The 17230-nt window shown below is 35.9% G+C and overlaps 1 long non-coding RNA gene across 1 annotated transcript; it reads left to right on the plus strand.

Moving 5' to 3' along the window:
* Positions 1 to 13585: 13585 nt before the first annotated feature.
* Positions 13586 to 16913, plus strand: LOC111718594. Its single transcript, XR_002769113.2, has 3 exons — positions 13586 to 14532; positions 15336 to 15479; positions 16618 to 16913. It is a non-coding gene; the product is annotated as an uncharacterized LOC111718594 (long non-coding RNA).
* The last annotated feature ends 317 nt before the right edge of the window (positions 16914 to 17230 follow it).

Here is a 17230-nt window from a genome sequence, read left to right on the forward strand (position 1 = left end):
CCAATCTGAAAGGTATGTAATGGTATCTCAGAAATGTCTTAATTTGCATTTGGAACACCTTATCATATGACTAGAAATACTTTCAATTTCTTCATCTGAAAATTATCTGTTCACATCCTTTGACCATTTATTAATTGGAGAATAGCTTGATTTCTTATAAATTAGAGTCAATTCTCTATATATTTTGGAGATGAGGCCTTTATCAGAACCTTTAGCTGTAAAAATGTTTTCCCAGTTTATTACTTCCCTTCTACTCCTGTCCACATTAGTTTTATTTGTACAAAAGCTTTTTAACTTCATATAATCAAAATTTTCTATTTTGTGATCAATAATGACCTCTAGTTCTTCTCTGGATCACAAATTTCTTCCTCCTCCACAAGTCTGAGAGGTAAACTATCACATGTTTTTCTAGTTTATTTGTAATTTCATTCTTTATGCCTAGACCATGGACCCATTTTGATCTTATCTTGGTGTAGGGTGTTAATTATGGGTCAATACCTAGTTTTTGCCATACTAATGTCCAATTTTCCCAACAATTTTGTCAAATAGTGAATTCTTATCCCAAAAGCTGGGGTCTTTGGGTTTGTCAAACAGTAGATTGCAATAGTTACTGACTATTTCGTCCTGTGAACCTAATCTATTCCACCGATCAACTACTTTATTTCTTAGCCAATACCAAATGGTTTTAGTGACCACTGCTTTATAATATAGTTTTAGATCAAGTACAGCCCTCGGAAAATTTGCTGGGAGAACTTTACCCAGTGTGAGCTTCTTTGACCTGGTAGCAAGCCAGTAGATCAGCAGAAAAGCCACACACACAAGGGGTAAAGACCTCAATCTCAAAACACTGGGGTCTCTTGGAACCTGACCACACCCACCCAATACAGAACATCAGAAATTCCACTAAAAATTTGTTAGAAATAATCCACAACTTTAGCAAAGTTGCAAGATACAAAATAAATCCACACAAATCCCCAGCATTTTTATACATCACCAACAAAATCCAACAGCAAGAGATACAAAGAGAAATTCCATTCAAAATAACTGTCGATAGCATAAAATATTGGGGAATCTATCTGCCAAAGGAAAGTCAGGAATTATACGAGCAAAACTACAAAACCCTTTCCACACAAATAAAGTCAGATCTAACCAATTGGAAAAATATTAAGTGCTCTTGGATAGGTTGAGCGAATATAATAAAGATGACAATACTACCTAAGCTAATCAATTTATTTAGTGCTATACCAATTAGACTTCCAAGAAACTATTTGAATGACCTAGAAAAAATAACAACAAAATTCATATGGAAGAACAAAAAGTCAAGAATTTCAAGGGAACTAATAAAAAAAAAATCAAATGAAGGCAGCCTAGCTGTACCTGATTTAAAACTATATTATAAAGCAGCAGTCACCAAAACTATTTGGTATTGGCTAAGAAATAAACTATTTGATCAGTGGAATAGTCACAGGACAAAACAGTCAGTAACTATAGCAATCTAGTGTTTGACAAACCCAAAGATCCCAACTTTTGGAATAAGAATTCACTATTTGACAAAAACTGCTGGGAAAACTGGGAAATTAGTATACCAAAAACTAGACATGGACCCACACTTAACACCATACACCAAGATAAGATCAAAATGGGTTCATGATTTAGGCATGAGGAATGAGATTATAAATAAATTAGATAGTTTACCTCTCAGACTTGTGAAAGAGGAAGGAATTTGTGACCAAAGAAGAATTAGAGATCATTATTGATCACAAAATAGAAAATTTTGATTATATCAAATTAAAAAGTTTTTGTATAAACAAAACTAATGCAAACAAGATTAGAAGGGAAGCAATAAACTGGGAAAACATTTTTTACCCTTAAGGTTCTGATAAAGATCTCATTTCCAAAATATATAGAGAATTGACTCTAATTTATAAGAAATCAAGCCATTCTGCAATTGATAAATGGTCAAAAAATATGAACAGACAATTTTCAGATGATGAAGTTGAAACTATTTCTACTCATATGAAAGGGTGTTCCAAATCACTATTTGTGGGGGTTTTCTTCTTTAAAATAATATAATGGTTCTCTCTGGGGGAGGTTTTCTGGAGGCAGCCTTAGTTTCAGCTAAAAGTAATAATCACCCAAAATGCAGGCAGGTGATAAAAGTTCAGATCTTTTATTGTCTCCAATATATCCCGGTTAGTTTTCTTAGAGGCCTCTCTCTGTCCTTGATTCTAAGAGCTCTTGCAGCTTTGTCCTTTGCTTCTGCCTCTGTTCCTTCAGCCTCCATCCAGTACCAAGATGGTAGATGAAATGAATCTCTCTTGACTCAGAGAGAGGGCTTGTGGGCTTCCTCCCAGAGTGCTCCTCTCCAACCCCAATCAATGTTCCAAAGTCCTTCACCCGAAGCTAAGAGCCTTTTTATATATGATCTCCCAAAGGTTAACTCCTCCTTCTGGAGGCAGGGCTTAAGGGAGGTGTGAATTCAGATATCTCATATTAAACCCTGAAATCTCCCAAATGTGTGAACTCCAATGAGTACTGAAATACTTTTTGCTTATATGAGCTCTCTAAAGATGTGAACACAAGCATTGTTTCTATCAGTTATACTTAGTACCTTGTTTCAAGTTCTGGCCCATAACATCTCCTCATAGGATCAGATTAATCATACTGAACCATGCTAAATTAGATAATTATTGTCTCTATCAACTCTAATGACTTAACAGTTTGTAAAGATTCCAACAACTATTGATCAGAGAAATGAAATTAAGACCACTCTGAGATACCACTATACACCTGTCAGATTGACTAAGATGATAGGAAAAGATAGTGACGAATTTTGGAGGGGATGCGGGAAAACTGGGACACTGATGCATTGTTGGTGGAGTTGTGAATGGATCCAGCCACTCTGGAGAGCAATTTGGACCTATGCTCAAAAAGTTATCAAACTTGGTATACCATTTGATCCAGCAGTGTTACTACTGGGCTTATATCCCAAAGAGATATTAAAGAAGGGAAGGGGACCTGTATGTGCCAAAATGTTTGTGGCAGCCCTTTTTGTAATGCCTAGAAACTGAAAATTGAATGGATGCCCATCAATTGAAGAATGGTTGGGTAAATTGTGGTATATGAATGTTGTGGAATATTATTGTTCTGTAAGAAATGACCAGCAGGATAAATACAGAGAGGCCTAGAGAGACTTACATGAACTGATGCTAAGTGAAATGAGCAGAACCAGAAGATCATTATACACTTCACCAACAATACTGTATGAGGATGTATTCTGTTGGAAGTAGATATCTTCGACAAAGAGAAGATCCAATTCAGTTCCAATTTGTCAATGATGGACAGAATAAACTACACCCAGAGAAGGAAAACTGGGAAATGAATGTGGACCACTTGCAGTTTTGTTTTTCTTCTCAGGTTATTTTTACTTCTGAATCCAATTTTTCTTGTGCAACAAGAGAATGTACAGATCTGCACAGATATATTGAATCTAAGATATATTTCAACATGTTTAACATGTATGAGACTGCCCGTCATCTAGGGGAGTGGGTAAAGGAAGGGAAGGGAAAAGTTGGAACAGAAATTAGTGTAAGGAACAATGTTGTAAAAATTACCCATGCATATGTTCTGTCAATAAAAAGCTATAATAATAATAAAAAAAGAAATTCTTGACCTTTTGTTCTTCCAGATGAATTTTGTTATTTTTTCTAGGTCATTAAAATAGTTTCTTGGGAGTTTCATAGGTATAGCACTAAATAAATAGATCAGTTTAGGTAGTATTGTCATCTTTATTATATTCGTTCGACCTATCCAGAAGCACTTAATATTTTTCCAATTGTTTAGATCTGACTTTATGTGGAAAGTGTTTTGTAGTTGTGTCCATATAGTTCCTGATTTTTCCTTGGAAGATAGATTCCCAAATATTTTTTACTATCAACAGTTATTTTGAATGGAATTTCTCTTTGTATCTCTTGCTGTTGGATTTTGTTAGTGATGTAAAAGAATGCCAATGATTTATGTGGATTTATTTTGTATCCTGCAACTTTGCTAAAGTTGTGGATGATTTCTAATGGCTTTTTAGGTTCTGTCAGTATACCATCATTATCATCTGCAAAGAGTGATAATTTGATTTTCTCATTACCTGCTCTAATTCCTTTAGTTTCTTTTTCATCTCTTATTGACAAAGCTAGCATTTCTAATACAATATTGAATAGTAATGGTGATAATGGGCAGCCTTGTTTCACTCCTGATCTTATTGGGAATGGTTCCAGCTTATCACCATTACATATGATGCTTACTGAAGGTTTTAAATAAATGCTCCTGAATATTTTAAGGAAAAATCCATTTATTCCTATACTCTCAAGTGTTTTTATTAGGAATGGATTTTGGATTTTTCAAATGCTTTTTCGGCATCTATTAAGATGATCATATGGTTTTTATTAGTTTGGTTATTGACATAGTCAATTATGCTAATAGTTTTCCTAATATTGAACCAGCCCTGTATTCCTGGTATAAATCCTACTTGATCATGGTCTGTTATCCCGGGGATGATTTTCTGTAATCTTTTTGCTAATATTTTATTGAAGATTTTTGCATCAATATTCATTAGGGAGATTGGTCTATAATTTTCTTTCTCTGTTTTTAGCCTGCCTGGTTTAGGTATCAGTACCATGTCTGTGTCATAAAAGGAATTTGGTAGGACTCCTTCAATCCCTATTTTTTCAAATAGTTTATATAACATTGGAGCTAATTGTTCTTTAAATGTTTGGTAGAATTCACATGTAAATCCATCTGGTCCTGGGGATTTTTTCTTAGGGAGTTGCGTAATAGTTTGTTCTATTTCTTTTTCTAAAATGGGACTGTTTAACCAATTTAATTCTTCCTCTGTTAATCTGGGCAAACTATATTTTTGAAGGTATTCTTCCATTTCATTTAATTTATGGAATTTATTGGCATAAAGTTGGGCAAAGTAATTCCTAATTATCGCTCTACTTTCCTCTTCATTAGTGGCGAGTTCTCCCTTTTCATTTTTAAGACTAACAATTTGATTTTCCTTTTACTTTTTTTAAATCAAATTTACTAAGAGTTTATTTATTTTGTTGGCTTTTTCATAAAACCAACTCTTAGTCTTATTTATGAATTCAATAGATTTTTTACCTTCAATTTTATTGATCCTCCTTTTATTTTTAGAATTTCAAGTTTAGTGTTTTACTGTGGGTTTTTAATTTATTAGTATTCTATCTTTTTTAGTTGCAAGCCCAATTCATTGACCTTCTCTTTCTCTATTTTATGTAAGTAGGCCTCTAGAAATATAAAATTTCCCCTTATTACTGCTTTGGCTTCATCCCATACATTTTGGTATGACATCTTGCTATTGTCATTTTCTTGGGTGAAATTATTAATTGTGTCTATGATTTGCTGTTTCACCTAATCATTCTTTAGGATGAGATTATTTAGTTTCCTATTATTTTTTGGTCTATTTTCCCCTGGCTTTTTATTGAATGTAATTTTCATTGCATCATGATCTGAAAAGGATGCATTTACTATTTCTGCCTTTCTGCATTTGAATTTGAGGTTTTTATGTCCTAATATATGGTCAATTTTTGTATAGGTTCCATGAACTGCTGAGAAGAAAGTATACTTCTGTCTCCATTTAGTTTTCTCCAAAGATCTATCATACCTAACTTTTCTAGTATTCTATTTATCTCTGACTTCTTTCTTATTTATTTTGTGGTTTGATTTATCTAATTCTGAGAGTACAAGGTTGAGATCTGCCACTATTATAGTTTTGCTGTCTATTTCTTCTTGTAGCTCTCTTAATTTCTCTTTTAAGAATTTGGATGCTACATTTGGTACATATATGTTTAATATAGATATTGCTTCATTATCTATGCTACTCTTTAGCAAGATATAGTGCCCTTCCTTATCTTTTTTAATTAGATCAATATTTGCTTTTGCTTGATCTGAGATCATGATGGCTACCCCTGCTTCTTTGACTTCACCTGAAGCATAGTAGATTCTGCTCCAGCCTTTTACCTTTACTCTGTATGTATCACCCTGCTTCAAGAGTGTTTCCATAAACAACATGTTGTAGGATTCTGGTTTTTAATCCAGTCTACTCTCCACTTCCACTTTATGGGGGAGTTTCCCCATTCACATTTATGGTTAAAATGACTAATTCTATATTTCTTGCCATCTTGTTAACCCCTGCTTATGCTTTTTTCCTTTCCTTCCCCTGTTCCCCCCCCTCCCCAGTATTAAACTTGTGAACACCACTTGTCTCACACAGTCCTCCCTTTTTAGATTCCCTCTCCCCACCTTCCAATTCCTCCCCTTTTCTTACCCCCTTTCCTCACAATTCCTGTATTACCTTCCACTTAACTTACTCCTTCCCTTTTCACTTTTCCTCTCTCACTTTTCAATGAGGTGGGAGAAGTTTCTCTGTAAATTGAATATGTCTAATATTTTTCTCTTTAATCTGAGAGTCAGATACACATTGTGTTCACCCCCCTCCCTTCTTTCCCTCAGATATAATAGATTTCCTTTGCCTCTTTGTGAGATGTAGTACCCCCCACTTTACCCTTTTTCTGATACAATTTCCTTTCCACCTCTAGTTTCTTTTTTATATTATAACTGTAAAACCAGGTTATACATGTGTTCTTCATGTATATTCATAACAGAAATATAGTTCCCAAGATTTCTTTTTTATCTTTTTATGTTTCTCTTGAGTCCTATATTTGGAGATCAAACTTTTGTTTAGTTCCGATTTTTTCATCAGAAATAGATGAAATTCACCTATTTTCTTGAATGTCCATCTTCTTCCTGGAAAAAAAAATACTCATTTTGGCTGGGTAAGTTATTCTTGGTTGTGTACCAAGTTCTTTAGCCTTTTCAAATATCAGATTCCAAGCACTTCGATCCTTTAATGTGGATGCTGCTAGATCCTGGCTAATCTTTATTGTGGCTCCTCTATATTTGAATTTTTTTTTTTGTAGCTGCTTGTAGTATTTTTTTTTTCTTGGTCTAATAGTTCTGGAATTTAGCCACAATATTTCTTGGAGTTTTGATTTTGGGATCTCTTTCAGTAGGTGATTGGTGAATTCTTTCAATGTCTATTTTTCCTTGTGTCTCTATAACAGCTGGGTAGTTCTCTTTGATGATTTCCTGGAAAACAGTGTCTAGTATCTTTTTTTTTTTTCATCATAACTTTCAGGAAGTCCAATAATTCTCAGATTATCTTTCTTAGATCTATTTTCCAGGTCTATTGTTTCCCCAGGAAGGTATTTAACATTTTTCTCCATTGTTTCACTTTTTTGGTTTTATTTGATTGCTTCTTGGTGTCTCCTTGAGTCATTCATTTCCATTTGTTAAATTCTGATTTTTAATGAATTATTTTCTTCACTTACTTTTTAATTTCTTTTTGTAATTGTCCAATGGAGATTTTAAGTGAGTTGTTTTGTTCTATGGATTTTCCCCTCATTTTGCCAATTTTATTTTTTAGAGAGCTATTTTCTTTTTCCAATTCACTAATTGTGTTTTCTTTGGAATTGTTTACCTTTTCCATTTCACTAATTCCGTTTTTCAGGGATTTGATTTCTTTATCCACTCTATCTTTAAATGAGTGGGATGACTTATTCAAACCCTCTTGCCAAGCTTCCCTTTCCTTTCCCCATTTTTCTTCTAGCTCTAAGAGCCTTTTTAATTTCTTCTATGAGAGCCTTGTGTGGTGGGAACCAGATCATATCCCCTTTTGGGGATTCATCTGGAGACTCTGTTTTTAGCCTCCTCAGGGTTTGAAGTCTGCTCTCTATTCATATGGAAGCGATCTATAGTTAGAGCCCACTTTAATTTTTTGCTCATTTTGACAAAAAAGAATAAAAGAAAACAAACAAAAAAATAAATGAGGTCTGCTTTTGGGGGAGTGTGGTGTTACCAAGCTTCCTCTACAAACTACTGGATGTAGCAATGAAGCAGCAGTGGAATAGCAATGGCTGCGCTGCCTGCACAGTGGCCACTCTCTGGGAGTCTGAGAGCATGCTGAGTCACTCTGGGTAATGGGTGGATGTGGTCAGGTCCTGAGAGACCTTAGTGTTTTGGGATTGAAGTCTTTACCCTGTATATTTGTAGCTTCTCTGCTGATTTACTAGCTTGCTGCCAGGGCAAAGAAGTTCACACTGGGTAAAGTTCTCCCAGCACATTTTTTTGATGGCTGCAACTACACCCTGCCCCCTTCAGTCTGCTCAGTGTTAGCTGCCTTCTGTGCTCTCACTGCCTGCTTTTAGTCTGCATCTAGTCTAACAGTCCCCACCCATGAGCAGACACAGACCTTTTCTGGCAGATTTTGAGGATATCTTCTGTTGGTAATGTACTCATGATTTTTTTCAGTCAAGCACTTATTCCAAAGCCATATCATGAAAAAAAAAAAAGTATTCTGAGGACAAGAAAGAGCTTAGATAGATGTGTGTGTTCTCTCTGCCGTCTTGGCCAGAAGTCCCATTCATTCTTTAGGATAAGATTATTTAGTTTCCAATTACTTTTTGGTCTATTTTCTCCTAGCTTTCTATTGCATGTGATTTTTATTGCATCATGATCTGAAAAAAAAAGGCATTTACTATTTCTGCCTTTCTGTATTTGATTTTGAGGGGTTTATACTATAAAACATGGTCAATTTTTGTATAAGTTCGATGAACTGCTGAGAAAAAAAAATGCCCCTTTCTGTCTCCATTTAATTTTCTCCAAAGATCTATTATACCTAACTATTCTAACATTTTGTTTACCTCCTTAATTTTTTCTTATTTATTGTGTGGTTTGATTTATCTAGTTCTGAGAAAGCAAGGTTAAGATCTCCCACTAGTATAGTTTTGCTATCTATTTCTTCTTCCATCTCTCTTAACTTCTCCTCTAGGAATTTCCATGCTATACCACTTGATGCATATATGGTTAGTATTGTTATTGCTTCATTATCTATGCTTTAATAAAATATAGTTTCCTTCCTTATCTCTTTTAATTAGATCTATCTTTACCTTTACCTAATCTGAGATAAGAATTATTATCACTGCTTTTTTCTTCATGTAAAGCATAGTATATTCTGCTCCAGCCCTTTACCTTCACTCTGTATGTATCACTATGCTTTTATGTGTTTCTTGTAAACAACATATTGTAGGATTCTGGCTTTTAATCCAGTCTGTTATCTGCTTCCATTTTATGGGGGAGTTCATCCCATTCACATTCACAATTAAAATAACTAATTCTGTATTTCCTGCTATCTTATTTACCCTACATTATGTTTTTTCTCTTTCCTATCTTTCTTCGCTCATCTCCAGTATTTTGCTTTTGATGACCACCTTCCTCAAACAGTCCTCCCCCTTTAGAGATCTTCCCCCTTTTTTTTACACCTTTCCCATAATTCTTATGTTTTCCCTTCTATTAGTCTTTTCCTTTCTTTTCCTCCTTTCCCTCTTACTTTCCTAGAAGGTGAGACAAGTCTTTTTATGATACCAAATATGTCTTATATTCTCTTTTAAAGCCAAATCTGATGAGAGTAAAATTCACACAATGCCCCCTCCCTTCTTTCTCTCCATTATAATAGGTTTTCTTTGCCTCTTTGTGAAATGTAATTTCCCTTATTTTACTTCCTTCTTCCTCTTCTTCCAGTATGATCCCTTTTCCACCTCTAGTTTCTTTTCATATTATCATAATAAAATCAAATTATACTTATATTCTCTAAGTATACCCACAACAGAAATAGAGTTCTCAAGAGTTCTTTCCTTTTTACCTTTTTATGCTTGAGTTCTGTGTTTGGAGATCAAATTTTTTTGTTCTGTTCTGGTGTTTTCATTAGAAATAGGTGAAATTCACCAACATCATTAAATGTGCATTTTCTTCACTGAAAGATAATATATATACTTTGTATAATTTTTCTATTTCATCAAATCTATTTTTAAAGGATTTTTCTTCAGATAATTTCTGTTTTTCTTTTTCTAAACTCTCTTGCAAACTTCTCATTTCCTTTCCCCATTTTTCTTCTAACCCTATTTTAAAGATCTTTTTTGAATTCTTCAAAAAGAGAATTATGAGATGGGGACCAATTCATATCACCCTTTGGAGCTTCGTCTAGACATGATTTGCCTTTAGAATCCTCAGAGTTTGAGGTCTATTCTCTTTCTCCATAAAAGCTATCTGTAGTCAGAGTCCTTTTTTCTTTTTTGCTCATTTTTTAAAGGTTAAGGTCTGCTCTTGGGACAAAGAGGAGATTGCCTCAAGCTTCTTCTATAGGTGATAGTGGCTTTAGGCTGCTCTGCATCAGTGCTGACTGATTTTAGGTGCTAGATGTGTGTGGCTGGGTCCCAGTTATTCTGAAGGTCAGAGGCTATTTGCCTTTTATATTGAATGTCTCACAGCTAATCTGCTGGTCCATTGGCTTTTAACCAGGACAGAATAGGCAAATCTGCTATATTTTGGCTAAGAACCTCTCAGGAGATTCCCTAGCACATGAACACAATGCCTTGGCTCTCTGAACTGTGCCTATACTCAGTTGTCTCCAACCATGTCCAATTGACCTTTTCTGAAGTTTTTCCAAAATATCTTCTGCTGGAAATTTGTTACATCCCAAATATACGTGGATTCTGTCACTCCAAAACAAGTTCAGAGATTTGATCTGTTGTTGATCTGAGGGATGCCAGGAAGTGCTCAGATAAAAATCTGTCTATTCTTTGCTACACATTGGTGATTTTGAGTGCAAGAATTTCTAAGTTTAAGGATGAGGCACCCATCACTTGGAAGCAGAAAGTATAGCTCCCTTCATTGAAATGGACAAAAACACCACCAGAAATGTTCCAGAGCTAAATGGTTTAAATCCATGCAATGGCAGGGCAGGAAATCTGGACTTTGCCAGTGACTCAGAATATTTCTCTTGTGAAATGGGGACCAGCTCATGTCTCACTTTGGGACTTCTTCTGGAGTTATTTTGCCTTTAGGAACCTCAGGATTTGAGGTCTGTTCTTCTCTCTCTTCATAAAAGCTGTCTATGGTGAAAGTTCTTTTTTGGTTTTTATTATTCATTTTTTAAAGACTTGAGGTCTGTTGAATGCAAAGAAGTGAGAGCCACTTTAATTTGCCCTGGGGAGGTTCTGCTGATTGATTTCCAGTGCTGGGTAATGACAGCTAGGTCCTTGGACAGTGGGAGCAGGAGACCAATAGCTGGTGATTGGTCAATACAAAGTATTTTTACATTTTCTGCAATGTAATACTGGTAATTGTCTATTATATTGTTATATTTCTTGTCTTTGTTTATGAGTTTCAGGATCCTATGTATCTTAGTCAGTTTTTGTGGCAGAATCTGTTCCATAACTGGTATCCAACTTGTTGCAAATTGTTTAAGTTATATTTTATACAATTTTCTTGCAATTGCATTCCCCAGATGAGGGCATTAATGAGTCAGAGAGAACTTGATCTCTTTTTGCTCAGACTTCTCTTAATGAACCAGATGTCTTTGCTGGTGGACCTGAAATAGGACTTATATTTTTTGTGTGCATTATAGATTGCAGTAGCTCAAAGACCCTTGGTTGTCCCCCACAGATAAGGAAACTAAGGCCCAGTGAGAGGAAAATATTTGCAGAGATCAAAGATCTTTTAGGGAGTATAAAAGCCCTACTTTTACCTGGGATTTCCAGGAAGTCCATGTCATACTGCTTCACTTAGATTCTCTTTCTTTATGCTTTCTCTCTAATAATAGTCATAGCTAACATTGTTATAGAGCTTTAAGGTTACAGAGTGATCTACATAAAATTATTTTATTTAATCCTCTCAATAACCCTGGCACCTGCCTATACTTATGCACATATCTATATGCTTATTGTTATGTCCATTGTACTGGTAAGGAAATAGAGGTTAAGAGACAGAAAGTGGTTAGTTGAGTATGACCTAGAAGATAAACATTTGCGATGAGCTTTGAATTCTGCTTTTCCCGATTCTATCTAATACTCTATCCTCTTTGCCATCCTGCCACTTCCCTTCCTTGGACACAAAGCATTAGTTGTCAGAAATTTAGAGGCTAAATTTAGAATTTAAGAATATACTTTTAAAAAATATTGACAGAATCTGTGACTTCATGTACTGGTTTTGGATGAAACAATTGTAGGATCTCCTTCAATATAGGATTCTTTTCTTGGTAATTCCTCTGTAAGATTCTGTGGCCTGCAAGCTGGAATTGTTTTGTTCTGTTCTGTTCCTGGGGTTTTGAATCACACCACTGCTGCTTTTTTTTTTCCTTTCTCTTTATATTACCCCACGACTCCCAAGGTAGGAACACCACTCCAGAGTGCTAATCCCTTTCTTCATATAGTCAACAACTGTTCCAGATCTTCTGCATGTGGTGCTGCTGGATGTGTGTGAACCTCCTCTTGTCCTGGTACATAGCAACTCTCTGGGACCTAGAATACCAAGTCTGTGCTGGGTTCTTGACTAGAAATCATCCTGTTCTCTATAGATCTCTTTAACTATGCCAAAGTGAGTTGAATAAACAAATCACTTTTGCTTTTTTCTCGATTTCCCCACCAGGATCCAGTCTGGTTCATATTTCTAAATATTTGAAAGTGGAATTTCTTGGAGGTGCAAGAGGAAGAGGAAGGCCACTCTTCTACTTCTCACTGCTCTACCATCTTAGTTCTATCTTTCTGCTGGCAGTTCTCTATCCATTCTGTCATGCTGAGTTCCCTTCCATAATTTCCTTTAATATCATTAAAAATAGATAAAATAAAGAAAACAGTACAAATTAGCCATCCTTTCCAAGGACCTGGGAAAATTATAGAAGCCAATTTGGTCTACTTATTTTAGTCTTATTTACAAATCTTTCTATTTGCAGAACAAGTTCATGAGTTTAATTTCTTTGGATGCCAAATCCTTTTCTCTTTGACCTTTAATTTATCTCCAGAGTCAGTTTCAATCTCACTGACGGTTGAAATTCCAAAAAATCTTTCATAATCATTTTCTCATAGTGAAGTAATCAGAGAAGATGCTATTTCAATAAATTAATGATGGAAACAAGGTTATAACTCATGTAAATGTTCGTTGCTCATCCATAAGTATAGGAAATGTTGTAAAATCAGACATTACAGTTTTGAATCATTTATTTTTTTTTTAATATTCTGAACCAAAACATGCAAAAAGGAGTTATGTCTATGCACATAGAAAAATACAAAAGAAATTATGTTAAATTATTTATATCTATTACAAATTACTTGCTTTTTAAAAAAACGTATTTAATAAATTCTACATGTCACAAGTTGTCCTACTTGAATTTCCTTCTAAGCATATTTCTTTTCTTTTATATGCATCTTACAGAAGGTTTCAATGACCCTCTTTCTTAAACAACCTTAATGCCATCTTTCATCCCTAATACCTGTCCCCAAATAAAAATGGAATGAAAGAAGAAAAAAAATCTGTGTAAATTATAAATACAGTTGAGCACAATGAAGTTTACAAGTAATCATGCTCAGAAATATCTTTATCAAAACTGTTTCTATCTATATATCTATATCTACATCTATGTCTATGTTTATGTTTATGTCTATGCCACTATTTCTATGTCTATGTCCATGTCTACATCTATGTTTAAATCTTCATCTATGTCTATATTGATGTCTCTGTCTATGTCTCAATATAGATCTTTCCAACTCTGGTGTCTATCACCTGTCTGGCAGTAGGTAGATATGCTTCATCACAGATTCCTAGGACACATTGACATTGGGATATGCTAAGAAAATAAAGGTGAGGAATACTTATGCTAAAGAGACTCTAACATCAAGGCTGTGATCAACCCCATCTGCAATAGAGGTGGGAGGCTTGACTCACACCTATAACTGGTTAGTTTTGGTGCAATGTTAAGATAAAATGGCATGCTTCGAGATTAGTCTATACTTAATAAAAGGAGGGTTAAGGAACCATAACACAGAAAGGGTATTCACTCCATACACTAAATCACTTAGCCTACTTAGGCTGAAGAACAAGATTTAAAGTCAGAAGATACCTTAGTGAAAAGAGGTTCTTACCTCAAGTGTTAGAAGGATACTTGACAAATGAGGAAACTGAGGTTCAGAAGAAATAAATGACTCATTTAAGGTCATTCATTTCTGACCCCGATGCTCTGAATTCAAACCAAGTCAAAGAATTTTGTACATAAAATTAACTAGAAAAGCAAGCTATTCTCCTAAAGATTGTCTGAGTTGATCTGTGTCTCTTTTCTTTTTCTCTCTACAATCAGCAGCAGAAGTCCCATCCATGCTGCTTATGTTTTAGCAGAAAGGATTGCAAACAATTTAGGGTCAAAGCTTCCTGCTATTAAATCCCAACCCTGAAGAGGAAAGATAATTAATGATGCAATTTTCTGGCGATTGCATCCACTGAAGTGGATATAAATGCCAGGCCCTTGCATCAGCTTCCCAGTGACTCCTGCCATCACTATGAAGTCCAGCACTCTCTTCTTCCTTGTAGTACTACTCATCCTTGTGTCTTCTTCTAGGACAGAAAATTCAGGTGAGATCAGGGTCAGGGTTAGTCTGCAGCGTGGAGGGTTGAGATTTCAGAGTAGGAAGTTTAGGCCCTCTGGATAGAGGTAAGACTTTCAATATTTCCTCCCCATGGCTTACCTCAATTTGGGACTGCTGCTTGAGAAATGTCTAAGATTTTAGGATTCCAAGATTCATTCCCATGCTTTATATATCTGAGTTTTAGTCTCTCACACTTTGACTTATTCTTAATCTCCATCATTCTTTATCTCTACCTTCTTTCTCTTGTTTCTAACAGTTTCTTTCTCCCTCAATCTACCTCTATGTCTCTATCTCATTCTTTAGCTCTTTCACTGCCTCCTTCTTTATCTCCATTGCTATTGCTATTGACATTCTATCACAGTCTTTTCATCTGAAAAGCCACATATTCTAGAAGAGTTTACTTTTCTTGGAGGCAGCAGGATTCAAGACCTGTCTCTAGTACCTATATCAGTAAATCACAAAAACCTATTCAACTCTTGAATCTTAACTTCCTCATATAAAATGAAATAATGATGCTTTTGTTGTCCACCCCTGAGTAGAGCCATAGTCCAAGAGGCTACAGGGACTAGATTTCCAAGCAGAAATGAAAGGAGTCCTGTCCATATGGGTAGTATCAATGCTCCAGATGGTGGCTCTGCCAAATTTCCTGGAATTGAAGAGAGATGTTATAAGGTCAATTAGACCAGCAGGATGGGAGCTGAGTGTTACAAGTCAGTTCTGCATTGGGAGGGAATTGTTCTAGAAATTAAACCCTCTGACTTTTTATGGCCTTGCCCTTATCTGATCTAGAAAAGCAAGGAACATGCCCTGTTATGACAAGATGGTGTTTATTGACGGGTTTTAAAAGCATCTGTCAAAATGATGGAGAATGCCCTGGTAACGAGAAATGCTGTACGAGCTTTTGTGAGAAGAAATGCATGACTCCACTGAGTGGTATGGAGGTTCCCTGTGCTCAGAATTTCTCCTCACTCTTTTTTCCCTTGTTTCATCCTTGTCCCTGATTATTTTATCTTTGCCAGGGCCACAGAACAGTGCCAGGGAACTGGAGGGGAGTTCTCTCTTTTTTTCCTTGTCCCTTTCTCTTCTTGTGTCCATGCTTCCCTCCCACCTTCAATAACCAAGCTCTGCACTCTGTTGGAGACCTGAGTCTGTCTATTTGGCATCCTAGTCCTGGGATTTCTTCAACCTCTTCTTTTTCAGATATTTTGATTTAAGAATGATATAGGAAAGCAGAGTGGGAGCTATGGCCTGGGCTTTGAGCCCAGAGGGGGATGCCATGGGAAAAGGCTCTTCTAACTTGCTCAGTCCTCCCTCCTAACTTCACCCAAAGCAAGGGGAATGCCAAAAACTCAGCACCTGGGGAATAAAGTGAACCCTAAAAGCCGTTTTAAAGATAATGGACAATGTTTCAGCCCCTGGAAGTAATATTAATGGATTTATCATAAGGTTTGTTAGTCTCAGAAAGAATGGAATCTTTCTGATCACAATATGCCATCTCCAACGTCACAGCCTTCACCTGTTTTTTTCTATTTAATATCATTCCTTCAACCCTAGAATAGGCTTCTGATCAGATTTATCTGTCCACCTTGATCCCATTAAAGGAGTGACTCTATGCCAGCATCCCTATCCCCAGTAAAAGCAATCTCCTAGCTGATTCCAAATGGTTAAGAAGTGATATGTCATAGTGTAAAGGACCCTGGTTTTGGAGTTAAAATGCCTTGGGCCTGATCATGTGGCTAACCCATTTATTACATTGTGGTAAAGAGAGAGAAGAGAGTCGATGTTTTCCACAAGACTGCCATAAGCTCTATGAGTATTCCAAAAGCTTACTAGTCCAAAGCTTTGGTTATTAGTAACAGTCCTTTTACCACTAAATAATACCTAATCAGGCTCCAGATGATTCCTTTTCCCCTGAATCTTTAACTTTTGGGATCCCCAATCTTATGATTCCTTGTTCCTACACCTTCTTCTTTTGTAGATAGAAATAAGAACTGTGGCATCAGGAGCTGGAATTTGGGCTGGGATGAACTACTTTATACTTTGAGGCTCTTATCTCATTTTCCTTCCTTAGGGGTATTCCACTTCCTGGGCTGAGGCTGTAGCAACCATCTATTTGGATTTCAGGACAGCAATGGTCTTCCCATCTAATATGCCCAGGCCTTTGGTTGAGATGCTGAAATATCTGTGGTAGAGACCTTCCCATAGATCAGACCTGTCAATAACTCTTGAGGCTGGAGGGTCAAGTCATCTTTATATAACTTATCCTGTAGCAGATATCCAAAAAATATTTGTCATGTAACCCATTTCAAAAATTTTAATGAAACATTAAACACTGACATATATAGAAGCAAATTCAGTATATTGGACTGTCTTTTGGATGAACCAGGTTCTTCATGGCACTTCTGTATTCCTGGGTCATGGATTTTTCTCTAAAGAGGATGGAAATGTGGGTGGTCAATAAAAATCTATTCAATGAATGAATGAGTGGAGAAATGAATATATATAATAGTGAGAGCAGGGCAGGTAGTGCTCAGGTACTAAATTCTAAATGCCTTTTACTGTGACTCATGTTATCTAGATGTCCACGAGACTCCTACTCAGTTCTGTCATTTTGTTGAACAATATAGGACATCATAGGATTTAGAGCTGGGAAAAGACCTTAGAGACTTACTAGTTTGGCTTTC

Source organism: Sarcophilus harrisii, chromosome 2, assembly GCF_902635505.1.
Source record: "Sarcophilus harrisii chromosome 2, mSarHar1.11, whole genome shotgun sequence".
Lineage (NCBI taxonomy): Eukaryota > Metazoa > Chordata > Mammalia > Dasyuromorphia > Dasyuridae > Sarcophilus > Sarcophilus harrisii.